Below are 17,620 nucleotides of genomic sequence, written 5' to 3' on the forward strand. Positions count from 1 at the left end.
TCGAATGTAAGTTAGTTAAAACTAAGAGTTGTCCCCCTTTTACCTGGTAATTGACCATTATAAAGAAATTCGTTTCAAACGGAATCTCATGTGGATTCCATCCAACTGACATTATAGTGGCGGATCCAGTATTTTTAAAAAGGGGGTGGGGTGGAGGAATGACCGTCTAAGAGGGTCCGCTCCAGTTATAGTTCGGCGAATTACCCCTAAATCCGCCTCTGCATTTGCTCCTTCATTTCATTTTGTTGGTTAATTTATGCATGCATACATATGATCCGAGGCATGCAGGGATGTGCATATAATATATCATCGATATTTGCCCATCTTGTACAAACGTATAATAGTATAAGCGGCACCGTATAAGCTCCCATGATTGCATTTGCCGTAAAGAAATAGCGGGATATCGATATTCCTTGTTAAAATATAAATATGTCGCTAAATTAAGGCTTTAAAAGAGTGCTACATGGCATTACACAGCGAATAACAGTAAGATTTTCGTTGTACTTGAGTAAAATGAAAAAGTAATCGAATTATGTTATTTTTTGCATACGATACAGTTACAGGGGAAGTAATGACGTTGCTAACGTAAATTGTTATTTTCGCGACGTCAAACTATGACTTATCGGGAAAAGATTCAGTTTTCGACGGATTTTTATCGTTCAAACTGATTTATCTAATTCTTGAAAACGAGTTCATTTTTTAAAATGCCATTTTGTTTGATTACGCGAGAAGATTATGTGTGCCAATTTTCATGAAAACGTAAATAGTAAAATTGAGAATGGAAATTGGGAATTGCCAAAGAGTCAACAACCCGACCATAGAAAAAACAACAGCAGTTGCATTTTTTTTTTAATTTGATAAATAAACATAAAAAAAATATGTTTTTTTCTACATTCAAGAACATTTGATAAATATGAGTTATTTCTAAATAAACAATGTATAAATTTTTAGAAAACTTATAAAATACAGAAATTACAAATTTTTAACAAAAAACAATTTGTATATAATTTATCTTTTTAAACAAAAAAGTTATGGTTTTCTTACGAAAGGGAAAATACGGCCACAAATCCGAATTTTGGCACATTTACAAAATTTCGACCTCATTTTGCTCAAGAAGTAGCACATGAAGGTATATCTTTTATTACATATTTGATTTAATCAGGTAAAAAATAGTCTATATGGACATTTTTATTAAAATGAAAATACGGGATGAAAACTGTATCGTATGCCCTTAATGGAAATCTACTAACACGTACAAGAAATTTTGACATATCCAATTGCTTATAAACCGATTGATTGAAAGACTAGCATTATTGGGGATTTAAGTTTTGCTATTGTGTTTTTTAATTAAGATATTTACATATTACTAGTTACCAAATTTGAAACTTATTGATCCTAAGTCTTTCTACGTAACAATATTAAGGATTTCTTAAATACTACAGAGACGGATTTGCAAGGGGGTTCAGGGTGCCCAAGTCACCGCTTTTGTTGGAAAAATTTGATTGGTTTTATAGGGAATCACTGAAGCATAACTTAAGTAGTCAGTGCCTGTCCCCTTTATGTAATTTTTGGATCCGCCACTGTTCCTGCCGAGAAGATCGGTGGTTCAGTTCCACAGGCACTTGTCTCAAAAATAAAATCCTATATACTTTTGTTATATTATTAAGGTATATAGGAAATTTTTGTTTTCGGACAAGTGCCTGTGTTCTGACCACCAAGAAAAATTGACTACCTTGATATAACAGATTACTGAGGGTTTCTTTTTCAACTGTGCTGACAATAACGAGGCTTTATGTTGTTCAGTGGTTGTCGTTAGCTGATTTGGTTCATGAATGTTTCTTGTTTCTCGTTTTTTTTTATATAGATTAGACCGTTGGTTTTCCTGTTCGAATGGTTAACACTGGTCATTTTGGTCCCCTTTATAGCTTGCTGTACGGTGTTAGCCAAGGCTAAGTGTTGGGGAACATACTTTGACCTTTAATGGTCTACTTTTACAAATCGTGGCGTGATTTATTGTCACATGGGCACTCAGGAGCCTGTAATTCAGTGGTTTTCGTTTGTTTATGTGTTACATATTTGTTTTTCGTTCATTTTTTTACATAAATAAGGCCGTTAGTTTTCTCGTTTGAATTGTTTTACATTGTCTTATCGGGGCCTATTATAGCTGACTATGCGGTATGGGCTTTGCTCATTGTTGAAGGCCGTATGGTGACCTATAGTTGTTAATGTCTGTGTCATTTTGGCCTTTTGTGGATAGTTGTCTCATTGGCAATCATACCACAACTTCTTTTTTATACTCATACCACATCTTCTTATATCTATTATATTGTGATCACTTATAGAGACTAGTTTTTGTTATCTTGCTAGAATGATGATTATTGATGTGTACCTCATATTTTCACGTTTTCACATGTATAACAAAAAATAAAAAAAAGAAATATGTTTTACTTTTAATAAATAACAATACTCGCTTTGCGAGAAAAAATGATAACAATTACAAAAAATATAACAATAAATGTCATTACAATGTTTTCAATCTATACAAGTGTGGCAGTGTTAGTCTCACATAGCAACAATCGATAAAAGTTTGACAGTGTTAACCTCTCAAAGCCACAATCTATACAAGTGAGGCAGAGTAAACCTTGCATAGCAAGAAACAAGCAACCTCTTTTCTATAAAATAAAATAAGAAAATAACATTGTAATCTTATACCGTTCTGATCTTTCTTATTTGACATTGAAATCAAATGGGCTATTCAAACTGTCCATGCTATTGTATAAATTGAAGTCCATGTAAGCATCGCCCTATCCGTCAAATTCATTAAACAGAAATGTTGGTGAGTTTGGCACAAATGCAATATGTTCAGTTCAGTTAAGCGCACATACTTCACATGAATAACCATTCAAACAACCATACATGCATTCAGCTATAAGTATAAATACTTCGATGTATTTACTGGAACTACTGTGCGTCTTTTACCGGATATGTAACGAAAACATATGTAGATTTTTACCGGGTATGTAATGAAAACATATGTAGATATTCATGCATGGCTTGTCATCTCTGGATGGTACATGCTAAACACGTGCGTGCAGTTTATTCTGCAATCTTTCCGGATGTTGGTCCCATCCAATCTGTATACACACGCAGTTCTGATGTCTGGTCCGTCAAAGTGAGTTAGTATGTTTCCATTACTTAACAACCACATAAATTGGTCCCTGAGATTCAACTTTATGAGTATTTGACAGTCTCACTTGGACCCAATGTTTAAATGTTTTAATGGTCGCACACTATTGTGGTTGTAATCATATCTATCTTCTTTCTTCACCTCAACTACCTGGGTATGTGTCAACAATTCGGAGACTGAAATATAAATAAATGTTTGTTGTAATTATTTTTTATTTAGCAAAGTATATTAAAGGGGAAAAAAATCATTACATTAAGAAAAAAAGAAAATATAATATCCAAAAAGAACAAAAACACTGCACAGAACTACAGTACATTATGTGTATGTTTATTTTAACTTCTATAAGCATATAAAATCGTCCTGACCATGCATGAAGTATTTGCCACTGGACGTTAAGCAAACAACCAATTTATCAGTAATCTTCGGACATAACATCATAATTAGTAAATTATTATCGTGCATTACTCCGTGAACTATGTGACCTACACGAATAACCACAGAATACATTGCAACTGGTATTTAACCTATAATAATCAATTATCTGGGACATATATTGAACACATTCGGTCTCTAATTTTCAAAATAATTAGTTTTGTAAAAAAAAAATTCTTCAATCTTGTGCTTTCAAAATACATTTAAAACAGTACTTGAATATCAATTAAATTACAATGTTATACTTACATCCCGATTTAATTCCTCTGTATACCAATGAGCACACTGCAGCAGTTACAAATAACAGTATGGCATAAAATGCACAAATGATAAGCATTACTACGCCCTTCATGCAGCCATCCATTTCAGACTCACTAACCATAGCAGGTCTTCTTTGCTGGGAAGTCATTTCTGAAATGAAAAGACCAGGCATTTCAATATATTTATAATCGTAATCACTTGCACTTTAAATTGGCCTTGAATACTGATACCGGCAGTCATATTTGCATGGCCTTGAACGCAAATACAGCCGTGATACTGGCTGTATTTGCGTTCAAGGCCATGCATATATAACTGTCATTTCCCGGCCTTGGACACTGCTATCAACATTGTAATAAAACATAAATTACCATAAAAGTACATGAATAATTCTATATTTGTAACTGCAAACTTGTGCTTATCTATGTCCTTGGTTACGTAGACGATTCATGTTAGATGATTAATACCTATTGTGTAATGTTAGCTCGAGGTCAGGGTTGAGGTTTACATTTTTGAAAAATTTATCATATTAAATCTTAAACACATGCTTTGTTTGATAAATAGATTTTAAAAACGTAGTCATTTTTTTTAATTGTATCAATTATAAGACACATTTGACAAAGGTACATTTATGACATTAATTTGATTTTCTAAAGTTACAATAATGAATTGTGATTTTTTTTGGCACAAGTAAAATAAACGACCAAAAGTATTTACAATGATTGTTCACCACATGGATTTCCAGAGACATATAATTGAATTATATGTCTCTGGGATTTCATATTATAAAACGACGTTTGTTTTATTAATAATTTTTTTTTTTAATCAGACTCTGTTTATTGGTATTGTGGTACATTGTTATTTTATATTCTTATTATATTTCAACCAAATTAAATTGTAAAAAAAAATAAACTGTTCAAAATAATTTATGACAAAACTATGATAAAATGCTTAAATTTTTATATGAAATAAATAAATACATGAATGGCAAAAATAGCCGGAAAGAAGACGAATATCGATCACTAGATATGTTTGTTTATTCTAGCCTGGAACAAAGTCGTTCAATGTCAATTACAAATTATATATTTATTAATATATATTCTCTCTTTCTCCTCTTTTTAAATAAGAGTTTTATTCAAGTGGTAGAAAATCATTGTACCAACAGTGATTCTGTCTGCGCAAGACGGTTTTGCTTGACAATAACATATTGAACTTGAACTTGAAACTATTTTTAGAACAGAAATGCATATTCATGATCTTATTATATCGATAAATATAAGTAAATATCTACAGGGGGAAGGTCATTTCTGTTCACGTGAACATTTAACAAGTAAATGCATGATTAAGATATGGTAAACAATAAAATAGATTTCAGGTTTACATGTTTCAAAGTAAATGTTGTTTTGATGAAACTATACCCTTTGGGTAGTGCTCCACAATTAATGGAGGAATATACAAGAAACTAAACTGAACTGAACTTTGATGTCTTATATCGCTGTAAATTAATTTATATTCATATATTTTCCCAAATATAATATACAGATCTGGGGATGATAAAATCATAATTGTGATTATCAACACGTGTATGTATAACGAGAGACATGTATATTTATATGTCTCTGGTATAACCCATTGTTTCCGATTTTCCTCATCCATTTTCAATTTTTTGTGGATTGAAAAAAATAGTTAAAGCAATCAAAAGGTTGTATGCGTATCTATGAGTATTTCAATGAGTTTGATATATTCTGAGAATGCCATAAAAAAAAATGGAATACTTGTCTTGCGAATTTCAAAACAGACAGCACTTTTTACATATAAACGTATGATTTTTTTCTGCATTATACATTTAAAAATTATGCACAATTTTTCAGTTGTTAATTATTTAGATAAATTACCTGGTATATTTTGCTCTAATATCAACTCCAATAGTTATTTCATCTGCATTTGTAGCATCACACGTCAAATGTCTTTTCAATAATAAACAAACTAGCAGAACCGATCTTGGTTTTGATAATGACAACAATAACCCTTAACTGCAATGAACACAGTTGTAAAATAAGTGATTTCATCATGTTTTCATTCATGAACACAAATCCCACAACATGCATGCGTGATAAGTGATAAGTCCAAAGTCCACGAAAAAGAAACTAGTAAACCCTGTTATTTGATTGGTTCGCATTTACAGTTTGATATAATATATAAAGAATGGGGATTTTCCAACATGTCGGCTAGCGGCAGACATTTTTGTTTACCTATCGTAGATTAACAAACAAATATAAATGTATAGATAGCAAGCCTAACATTGTAAATCACTTATTATTCATTGTGACATAATATAGATTATAGTTCGTGTAACTTAGATTGTTATCCTAATTTGAGCAACGCTGATTACCAGTGAAATAAAGGTGTAAAGGCGGTTAATTATATTTAAGCTTTCATTTAAGATTAATAATTACCTATTTAAAAAATAAGACATAATTGAAAATATAAGCGATAAAGAAATTGACGATTTCACTTTCGAAAAATATATTTTCTTATTATTATCAGAGGCATATATATATATACATTGTATTTCTCTGCTATTATAATTCAAGTTCAAATATATTGCAAAAATAATGTCCGAAAAATAGCAATACAAATTAATGTAATAGGATATAAATAAATATTGGCCCAAAAAACTATACATTATTTTTTTTTTTTTTTCGAAATTTCGTCTATCAATTCTTTAAATAAATTTCTGATTTATTGATAGGCCTATACAATTTGAAGAGCGGGTGGTCGCCGCCAATTTCGCTTTTTTTGTAGAATCTTCTTGACACCATGTTTTTGTATAGTAAGATTTTACTATTATACAAATCCTTGTTGTCAACGAGTAAAAAAAAACGAAAACTTTTCGTTTTTTTTTTTACTCGGTGACTTTTAAAGTCAAAAGTAAGATTGACGTGACTGATATACATGTTAGTCCAGTCAATACAGCGGATACTGTGACCTCAAAATCAACAGAAAATAATGTTGTATTTGTTTTATTTGCATATATATACTGGCATCAATAAAATTCGGTGACAGTTTTTATCAATAAAACGGAAATTTTATTTGCATATATTTTTTATTTCTTCTACAAATTGGGTGAAGCAGATTTCGAGTAAAGGCAATTCAAAGTAAAACCAGTATTTGTTTTGCGATATATATTTAGCTTTATAGGTCGAGTGTACTTACTTCAACATATAATGACCCCAAGGGTGACTGGGGTATAGAAATATGGTCACTTGCTCTTCTCCCGACCGGCAGTAAAACGCTTGCTGAAGTGGGACGTCCGTTTGGCTGTGTGGGATGTATTAAGTTCGCAGTCACGTCCGTTCAGATGGGGGACGTTAAATCCGATGCCTCGTGTAAGGAGAGTGCTACGCTCTTTGCACGTTAAGAACCCTTGCAACAACTCTTGAGGGGTCCGTAGGTGGCCTGTTGCAAGGCAAAAAAAGGCCTATCCAATATACCCTCATTTTCCAGTGGCAGTCCAAATTTCCCCGATCATCATCCCAGATGGTCTCTATTGGATCAACCTACCTATTGTATTTATTGTGAACTTGTTCTCGTCCTGAATATGCATGAAATATTTGCCACTGGACGTTAAGCAACCAACAATCAATCAATCAATCGACATATAATGTTCAATTGTCTTTGAAGAGTCAAGAACCATTGCTACAATCTCTTTGAGGAGTCCATATACATGTAGGTGGCTTGTTTCAAGCAAAACATTCTGTCTCTATCAAATAACAACCTAGTGTTCTAGTTGCAGTATACATTTCTTCGACGGCCTCTTTCAGAACCTACACATTGTTATTATTTTTTTTCTCTCGTCCTGAACATGTATAAAATATATACCACCAAGTTGGACGTTAAGTAAACAACAATCAAATCAATCTTATGGCATGTAAAATTCCATAAAACCCGCGATATCGCCCATTTACGCGCATGTGCAAGGGTGTGGATGGGGTTAAATGATTAAAGAATAATGCCCTTAAAAAAATGAAGATTAAAGATTAACGGGTAAAAAAAATGAAGATTAGAGAAATGCGTGGTCTAATTTTTTGAAGATTAGAGAAAAAAGGGTGAAAATTAAATGTTTACAGAATAACAGACCCCCCCCCCACCCGCCATACAGACCCTCATGTACCAGTGGCTTTTACCTTAACCCTGGTGAGTAATCGAGGGAGAAATTTACATGTTAAATGGACATAATGACATATAAAAAAAACGAGCTTTTATTGGGCATACATGTTTTTCTGCACTGTTGTTTTTATTTAGTACTTTGGGTTCATAATATCTATTTTACAAGAACGTATGTACAATGCATAACGAGTACATGCAAATGTACATGCAGCTGAGCGCGTAGGTACTTAGTTATTAGTATCTAGAACAGGTTCAGGTAAACATAATAGTGTAAACAGTGGCGGACCAAGATATGTTCTTAAATAGGGCCCACTGACTGCCTAAGAGGGGGCCCGATCCGGTCATGCTTTAGTGATTCCCTATATAATCAATCATTTTTTGGAGTTTTTTCACGCCAAAGTTGTTCAAAATGATTGTCAGATTTTGTATAGATTCTTCATGTGTGGCAAAAACGAAACTATAGTTTAGAATTTTCGTATAACTTGATATTTGAAGGTAACTTTTATGATATGCTTCAAAAAAGAAAAGAAATAGATGGGGCCAGGTGACATGATAAAATAGGTTATGCATAAAACATTCATTTATAAACAAAGTTACTTTATATGATTTATCTCTCCATATATGGCAAAGTTGAAAAAATAACCAAACAAGCTTTATAGTGTATGTAGTAAGATAATAAGATCCTTGATCAAACAAAAATATCCTGTTTTTGTGAAATACAGTCGTAAAAATTATAATACACACAATTTTCTGTAATAAGATTGACGTCTTTCAACTGAATCACATTCTACTCTCATGTAAACCTATCTCTATAATTTCCACAGTTTGTACCCGGGTTTACCTTTGTTTTAAAATTAGTCATGTGTTGCTACAACATAATCCAACCCAATTTCGTTTGTTTACTCTAAAATTCTGGGAACTTTAATAAACAGTAAATTTTCTTGATATTTAACCGAACTTGAAAAAATAAGATATGGTGAAATAGCCAGAATAAACCGGCAAAGTGTATTATCTTGACCTCATCTTGACTGGACTGGACGTTTTGACTGGATTAGACTGGACTGGAAAGCTTTCACCTTTTGAATGATAATTTCTTTATTCTTAAGTGTATCAAAATTACTTTTTAGTATTAAAGGTGGTGGTATTCTTATTGCAATGCCAAGCACAGTGAAAACCATTAAATATGTAAGGACAGTTTTATTTTGCTTTAAATTTGTAGGTTTACATATATTCATGTGAAATATTCGGGTTGGTTATTATTAGTATATTTTCCATTGCATACTTTCATATTTAAACACACACACATGTCGTCATATTAGGATGATGCTTTAAACCAAAAGCCTCTTAATATATAACGTTGATACAATAAGATGTTCAGAGTATTTTTAAAGAGGTTCAAATATTATGAAATTGTACTATATATATATGCTCTCTAAAATAGAATCCGAGCACACTTTGTTCGGCGTGTCGATTGTAACTGACTGAACTCACGTACAATAACGTGAGACTTCTGAATGCTATATGTTATCTAAAACACGTCTTAAATTTTGTTATTGTGGTATCACGAACTATACATACACTAAACATGTGCTGACATAATGGTTTAAACGTCAATATGTTTACCCTTTCTGAAAAGTTGTGCACTGTCAGTAAGAATAACAACTTGGCGATAATAGCTTTTACATTTTGATTTAATGAATACATAACAAATATATCAAAATTGTATAAATTGACTGTGCACTTTCATCAGGCATAATTTTAATGGTTCCAGGGGAAAATTGAAGTTTTATTCCGTTGACTTATTGAATGATGCTTAAAGTCTATCGTGGTAAATATTACACATATACAAATAGAAGACAAATACGATGGTTTTAGGAAGGAGTCGATAGACAATCGTTGTAGAAGGCATTGTATGGGTTTAAAATTTTACTTTGCTACTAGACACCAATTTGAACAGGTGTTCGCTTTTATTCTTTATTTCCCAATCTTTTACTATGTTATATTTGCTTATATTTTAGCGTACAAACTTTCTCTGTTTTGTGTTACATTTAGTAACCCCATCACGACTTACATGTTCGCCTTTATGTGATCGTATATACCTTTGTCATAGTTGAAAGGGTTGTTTAATACACATAGTTATGTTTTTCATTTGTAACTGGAGTACGAGAACAACCGTTTAACTTCAACGAAAAGGGAGGGGTTATGTTTTTTCCTAAACAAAATTTATTCTGATCCCCAATTTGATAAAAAAAAAAAATATAATGGCCAAGAAGATGACAAAAAATTGTAATGAATCCAAATCTGTTTGTTCACATACCTTAAATAAAATTTTGAAATAAATTATATGATTGATAGCGTTGAGAAAAAAAAATCTTCTAGCTAGGACAAACAACCATTATCCCCTTTGATGTTAGAAGGCTGCCCCTATTTGTTTTATCCTTTTAAATAATTATTTGAATAATATGTGGACAGTAAATCTTTTTTATTTGTCCGGTATTGGCTCTGGTCAATGACCCTATTTTGTCTATCATCACAGTCAAAGTGTATCGTATGATGTTATATGATTAAACTTTATATGTACGAAACGTCCTTGGAATTGGTCCTATTAAACTTTCGAAAAAGGTAGGTCTATTTACAAATACAAAAATCGAATATCGCACGTAAATATGCAAATGTTGTTTTTGTAAACAACTCATAAATCAATTGAATACATCTTATCAACCTGGGGCCGGTAACAAGAAATTTTATTAAGAGAGGTCGTAAGTATTGAATTAAGGGGAAGATAAGATAATTCTAAGATCACTCAAAGAGTGTAAATCAAAGCTCCCTCAGGTTGTTCGTAGATCGCTCTTATTTCTCCCTTAAGTTGCATCGTAATAGTTTTTAAGTTACGAGTTCTTAATAATTTTCTGGTGTCTCCGTTTTTGGTTCCTCGCAAAGAAATTAGAATCACCTTCAATGACTCATAGAAACGTTTTAATGAACGATGAAATGCGCATAACAATCAACTACCCATTTAACCTAAGGGAAACAATTCTTGTCAATCGGAACTACTCGGCCTTTCTGGTTGCACGAAGAAATTGTACTGCATAGCGAGAATGGCCGAGTAGTTACGATTGCAATTCTTGCCGCAGACCACCATTATTATTTCCGGTCCTTTATTTGATAAAAGTAAAATTGAATTAAAAAATTTGCACCGCTTCAAACATGAAATTATTGTAACTGCTTATAGAACATTATTATTTTAATAAAAATATGCTTGTCTCAGGACAATCCTTTAGAGGGCCCTATTATTCACCAGGCCATTGGTAGGATTTGAATCGATTATAAATGACGAGTCTCAAATGACGTTGGCTTATTTCTCTATCCTACCGTACATTTCGGTCAAATCACTAAGTTATAATGGTTTACTTTTATAATAAGTAATTTGGATGGAGAGTTGTCTCATTGGCACTCATACCACACCTTCTAATATTTTTTTACTTTAAACAATATTCTTTTTCACATTTTAAAAGCCTTCTTTAAAAATCACAAAAATACTTAACGCCGAGGAAAACTCAAAACGGAAATTATAAGTCCTTAACCAAATGGCAAAATCAAATGATTAAACACATCAAACGAATGGACGACACTTGTCATATTCCTGACTTGTTGCCGGCATTTTCAAAGTGTAAACAAATGATGGATTGAACCTGGTTTAAAGAGTTGAACCTCTCACTTGTATGACAGTCTTGTCAAATTCCATGATATTGATAACGATGCGTGAACAAAAAGACACAATTGGCATGTAAAAAAAAAAAAGGTATACAGCAACAACACCCAATCCTCTAAAAACTGAAGATGATTTTAGATGATTCAGAAGGGTGAGCAAATCCTGCTCCACGTGTGGCGCCCATCGTGTTGCTCATTATATTACAAAGCCGGTAAATAATTGGTCAACCAACTCATGATGGCTTCCGTTAAATTTAAGAAGTGATGATTTGAAATTCATCATTTGGAACTCTTGGTTTAAAATTGAAAATAGTCACAAATTTCTCCTTGCTTTATATTTAACACTTCTCTCAACAAGCAAAAATTGTAATGATTTACAAAAAAGAGAAACTACCATCCTCCTCATACATGGCCAAGAAAACACTGATATATACCTTCCTATTTAGATGAATTAATAAATAGAATACAAAAGTTCTAAGGTTGACGTATTAACTTTTTAAAGGAATTTGTTCTAATATTAACAAGTGAATGTACAGCTAAGAGTAGTCGGGACCACTCTTACAAAAAATGTCAAGTGAAGCTATTGCGAATTGTTCTTGGTACACCCCTAAGTTGCTAAGTTTGTTTTAAGAACACTTAATAACCGACCAAAATTTAAGAATGATTTTGTGTTACCGGAATTAGTAAGAATGCTTTAAGGAAGACGTAAGAGTCGTTCTTAAATCATGCACTTTTTCAAAACATTAAGGGCTGTCAATCATTCTAAGATAAGTCTGAGGTAGGGTCTTGTTACATTCTTAAATTTTAAGACGCCCTTTAGACGTTCGTAAGACATACGAATGCTTCTTGTTACCGGCCCCTGTACCATCACTAACGTAAAGAAAACACAAGAACGACGATTTGCCGAAATTAAAACAATAACAAAAGTCACACACAAAAATCTGATACAAACAAATACCATCAGTATTTTAATTTATTCTTCATTAAGAAAAATCCAATGACAAATGCTATCATTCAGTAGATTTAGTAGCATACGTTATACATTTATTACTTTGTAATACCATAAGGTATAATTTTGTTAATAGAGAACAAAAGGATAAAATATGCTACACAGAGGAACAAGTGATCAGTATGCTGGAGTTTCGTATTGACAACATATTTGTTGAATTATGTAGACCTTTTTCAACAAATTGTCGACATTCATATGGGAGCGAACTGTGCGGCTCACCTCACCGACCTCTTCTTATTTTCATATGAATCAGAGTTCCTTCAGAAACTTGTCAAAAACAAGAAGATCAAAGAAGCCTGGTTATTTAATTTCACTTTCAGATATATTGACGATGTTCTTTTTAGTAACTCCGACCTTTTCTGATTGGGTTCCATTAATATATCTACCAGAACTAGTAATTAAAGAAACAACACACACGGCTTCCTCCGCCTAATTTTTTAGACTTGTACCTCAAATTCGACATACAAAGTCATTTCAGAACCAAAATCTATGACAAACGAGACGATTTTAATTTTGTAACTATCAATTTTCCCTACCATAGTACCAATATACCAACTCCACTTGCATATGGGATATACATTTACCAACTTATTCGGTATTCTAGAGCTTGCAGCTCCAATTCGGACTTTGTAAAACGTATCCATTAACAGAACAGAACGTTGATGAACAAGAGGTATATCAAAGAACGGCCTCGTCCTTTTTCTAAAAAAAAAGTTCAGTAGAAGGTGCCAATATCTTGTTGGTAAATATTCTGTGTCATCATCACAAATAATACACGATGGTCTTGAAGTATAGATTTTTCGTACTGACGTTGTTTATCATCTTAATAACGGGTTATTGAATTCTTTTATTTGTTTTTAAGAATATAACGTGTACTGTTTGGTCTGTTTTTGGTGACATCAATTTGACGTGACTCTGATTTTATGCATCCCGTCATTGTGTTATTGTTTTATAATTTTTGTATTCCTATCCATCCTTTTTGGTAATGTGCTTTGTCTATACGACTTTTTGTGTTACTTTGATACATATGACGTGGCTCTGTGCTTATACATCCCACCATTGTGTTATTGTTCTATGATAATTTTTGTATTGTTGTCTTTCATTTCTGCTAATGTGCTTTGTCTATATGCCCTTTTGTGTTTCTTTAAAACATAATGACGTGGCTCCTTTTAAGAAGAAATTCACAATAAGCATATAGAAAAGCTGCAAGAAGGACAAGGGGAACTTTTGATTTAGATTCCACAGAGGATATACCTAAAAGAACTATAGACTATATTCTGTTCATACTTTGAACGACAAATTTATTTTGTTTTTATCATGCATTGTTGTCAATTGTTTTTATGCGACTGTGACATGTTTAGCTAGCTATAAAACCAGTAATACATGAACAAAACAAACAGACATACATGTAATAGATATAAAAATGTCCAAAAAAGGGGTATGATGAGCGTTTGATTTTGCCATTTAATTATGGACTTTCCATTTTTTTTTATTTTCTTCGAAGATCGGTATTTTTGTTATTTCTCATTTTGGTCATATTATATAGTTACTAATGTTTACATTCAGGTATTTACTATTTAGACCAACCTTTTGATTATATATCGTATCTCCTTTGAGTTCACTTTATTCTGAGAAAGACATCACTGAAGTAACATACATTTTTTGCACAGTAGCAAGTTTAACAGAAGTTTCAACATCTCCCAGAGAGGAGAAGTTGTGCGTTGTTAACATTTGAGCGGTGATAGAAAGTAAAATCACAAAAATACTGAACTCAGAGGAAAATTCAAAAAGGAAAGTCCCTAATCCAATGGCAAAATCAAAAGCTCAAACGCACCAAACGAATGTATAACAACTGTCATATTACTGACTTGGTACTCACATTTTCTTATGTAGCTGAGTTATATTATCCATCACGTTATTTTTAAGTGTTACGGTATTTTATTAACTGTATTAATCTTATATAAGTATAAGAACGACGTTCGTATTAACAATGAAATGGAAATGTTCTAAGATAATAAATTCATAGGAAAGTTACATATCTCATTGATTAAACATTGCCCTATATAATACAGTAATAATACTTAATTTTCCGTAAACAAATGCAAATAATGGAGATCATTCAACCTAAATAAGATCATTCAAAATGCTTCAAATATAATAGTAGGTATTGTTGTTCCTCTTATAATGGAATTTGTACTGTTGATCTAGACGAGCTAACAACTTTAAAGTCAATATATATACAGATCTAACATTGTTGGGTTGATGTTTAGACGAGTTGTATATACATTATGTACACAGCCATGTATCACCATCATGTTGTAGGGTTGTCACTGACTCAGACGTACTTATAAATATAATTATTTTCTGTGACTGTATCTTACATTAATTTGTAGGATCCTTTACTATAGATAATTTAGCTGATCTGTAGCAATAACATCTTCATGCCTTATATATCATGTACTGCAGTACGCCGCTAGATTAAAACTGACGTGGAAAAGTAACACACGGCCAGCAAAAGCTCTATTTTTAAGAGCCCAGGTGGTCGTGTGGTCTAGCGGGACGGCTGCAGTGCAGACGATTTGGTGTCACGAAATCACAGTAGCATGGGTTCGAATCCCAGCGAGGGAAGAAACAAAAATTTGCGAAAGCAAATTTACAGATCTTACATTGTTGGGTTGATGTTTAGACGAGTTATATATATATATATGTTGTTAATACAAATTGATATGTTGAAGAATTCGAAATTATAATTTGTACAGAACTGTTTTGGTGAACCTCTTTACATATAAATTGAATGAAATAAAAAAATTGTCTTTGGTTAAATTTCTCTTATCGATTCAATATTTTCATGACTACATACGTTAGTCTTAAACATATTAGCACTCATACATAGCTTATATATAAGTACATTTAAAGCTATTTTGTGGACCATTATCCGGCATGAGTAAAAAAATTCTTGTATGTACTTATTTATCCCTCATCGTGTTATTGTTCTAATATTTTTTGTATTCCTGTCTTTCATTTTAGCTAATGCGCTTTGTCTATATGCCTTTTTGTGTTTCTTAGATACACATGACTTAGCTCTGTACATATACATTCTGTCATTGTGTTATTGTTCTATAATTATTATTGTATTCATGTCTTTCATTTTTGCTAATGTGCTTTGTCTATATGCTTTTTTGAGTTTCTTTGGTACATACATATGACGTGGCTCTGTACATATACATTCTGTCATTGTGTTATTGTTCTATAATTATTATTGTATTCATGTCTTTCATTTTTGCTAATGTGCTTTGTCTATATGCTTTTTTGAGTTTCTTTGGTACATACACATGACTTAGCTCTGTACATATACATTCTGTCATTGTGTTATTGTTCTATAATTATTATTGTATTCATGTCTTTCATTTTTGCTAATGTGCTTTGTCTATATGCTTTTTTGAGTTTCTTTGGTACATACATATGACGTGGCTCTGTACTTATACATCTCGTCATTGTGTTATTGTTCTATGATAATTTTTGTATTCTTGTCTTTCAATTTTGCTAATGTGCTTGTCTATATGCCTTTTTGTGCTTCTTGTTACATTGTTGTTTGTTTTTATAGTGATTAGGATTATTACACATTGTTGACGGCTATACCAATATTTTTGACATTTTCACCTATTATATCTGTTTGTCAATATACAGAAATTTGATGCTACTGCCATAACGGTGATAGGTTTAGCTAGCTATAAACCAGGTTTAATTCACCATTGTATACATACGGAAATGCCTGTACCAAGTCAGGAATATCACAGTTGTTATCCATTCGTTTGATTTGTTTGAGCTTTTGATGTTGCCGTTTGATTAGGGATTTTCCGTTTTGAATTTTGCTCGGAGTTTTACTCTTCTGTTTTTTTTTTACCATAAACATAGTCCATTTGATTAGATTCTAAAGTACTGCCCAAGTTTGATTTAACGATCAAATTAATAATTGCAGTAATTGTACATTCATTTGCCTATTTGTCTCTGTTAGTAAATATTAAAGTTTGCGCTCTGATCAGGATTTCACCCAAGAGTGTCACTGTTTACAGGGAAATATTGTTCCTAATGGTACTAGCTAAGTGAACTAAGATAGCGTTGTGAGAGTTAACCAACTATATTTTATTACCGATAGCAATCATTATAAATTAAATCTTTACGGAAATCTGTCTCGCAGATGATCATTCATAGTCTGTTCTTTACTTTCGTTCTTTACTAATTGTAGAAAAAAAACATGCATGGATCCGCCGTTGTGTTTGTTCCTGGTCTCATCAGAATTAAAAAAATTAGAAAACAAGAGTTCATTCGACCTTCATTGCAAAAGTTCAAAGGCATCAACATAAACACCATCATTGGAAGAAAAACATACAACACTATGCCCCCCTCCCCCTTTTCCTCCTCCCAAAAAGGACTAACATTCAAAACACCATCAAACTGAAGATTTAGGAACACAAAATATCCATCAACACAGAGCGAACTCAGATGTTTTAGGGTCAAACTTACTACCTGTTCTATGGTCGGGTTGTTGTCTCTCTGACACATTCCCCATTTCCATTCCCAATTTAACCTTTGTTCTATTTTCGTTTATTGATTGAAGGATGCCGATTCTCTCATGGTAAATATTAAACATATACTTAACAAGAGGACAAATATTCAAATGGAGCATTGATATCAAACGCAGATAGACAGTGAGATGGATTGGTTCCTTGACTGTCATCTTCATAGAAGCATGCTATAGATTTAGAATCTTAATTTGCAACTGGTTACCTATTGGTCTACTTTTATGGGCGGGGGATTGTTTTGCATGTCTATTTATTTTTAATGCCACCTTT

At 32.4% G+C, this 17,620-nt stretch overlaps 1 long non-coding RNA gene across 1 annotated transcript; it reads right to left on the reverse strand.

Moving 5' to 3' along the window:
* Nucleotides 1-2,438: 2,438 nt before the first annotated feature.
* On the reverse strand, nucleotides 2,439-6,012 carry LOC139490701 (uncharacterized). Its single transcript, XR_011656378.1, has 3 exons — nucleotides 5,773-6,012; nucleotides 3,869-4,030; nucleotides 2,439-3,363 (listed from the first exon to the last, which is right to left on the reverse strand). It is a non-coding gene; the product is annotated as an uncharacterized lncRNA (long non-coding RNA).
* Nucleotides 6,013-17,620: the final 11,608 nt, after the last annotated feature.

Source organism: Mytilus edulis, chromosome 10 (genome assembly GCF_963676685.1).
Source record: "Mytilus edulis chromosome 10, xbMytEdul2.2, whole genome shotgun sequence".
NCBI lineage: Eukaryota > Metazoa > Mollusca > Bivalvia > Mytilida > Mytilidae > Mytilus > Mytilus edulis.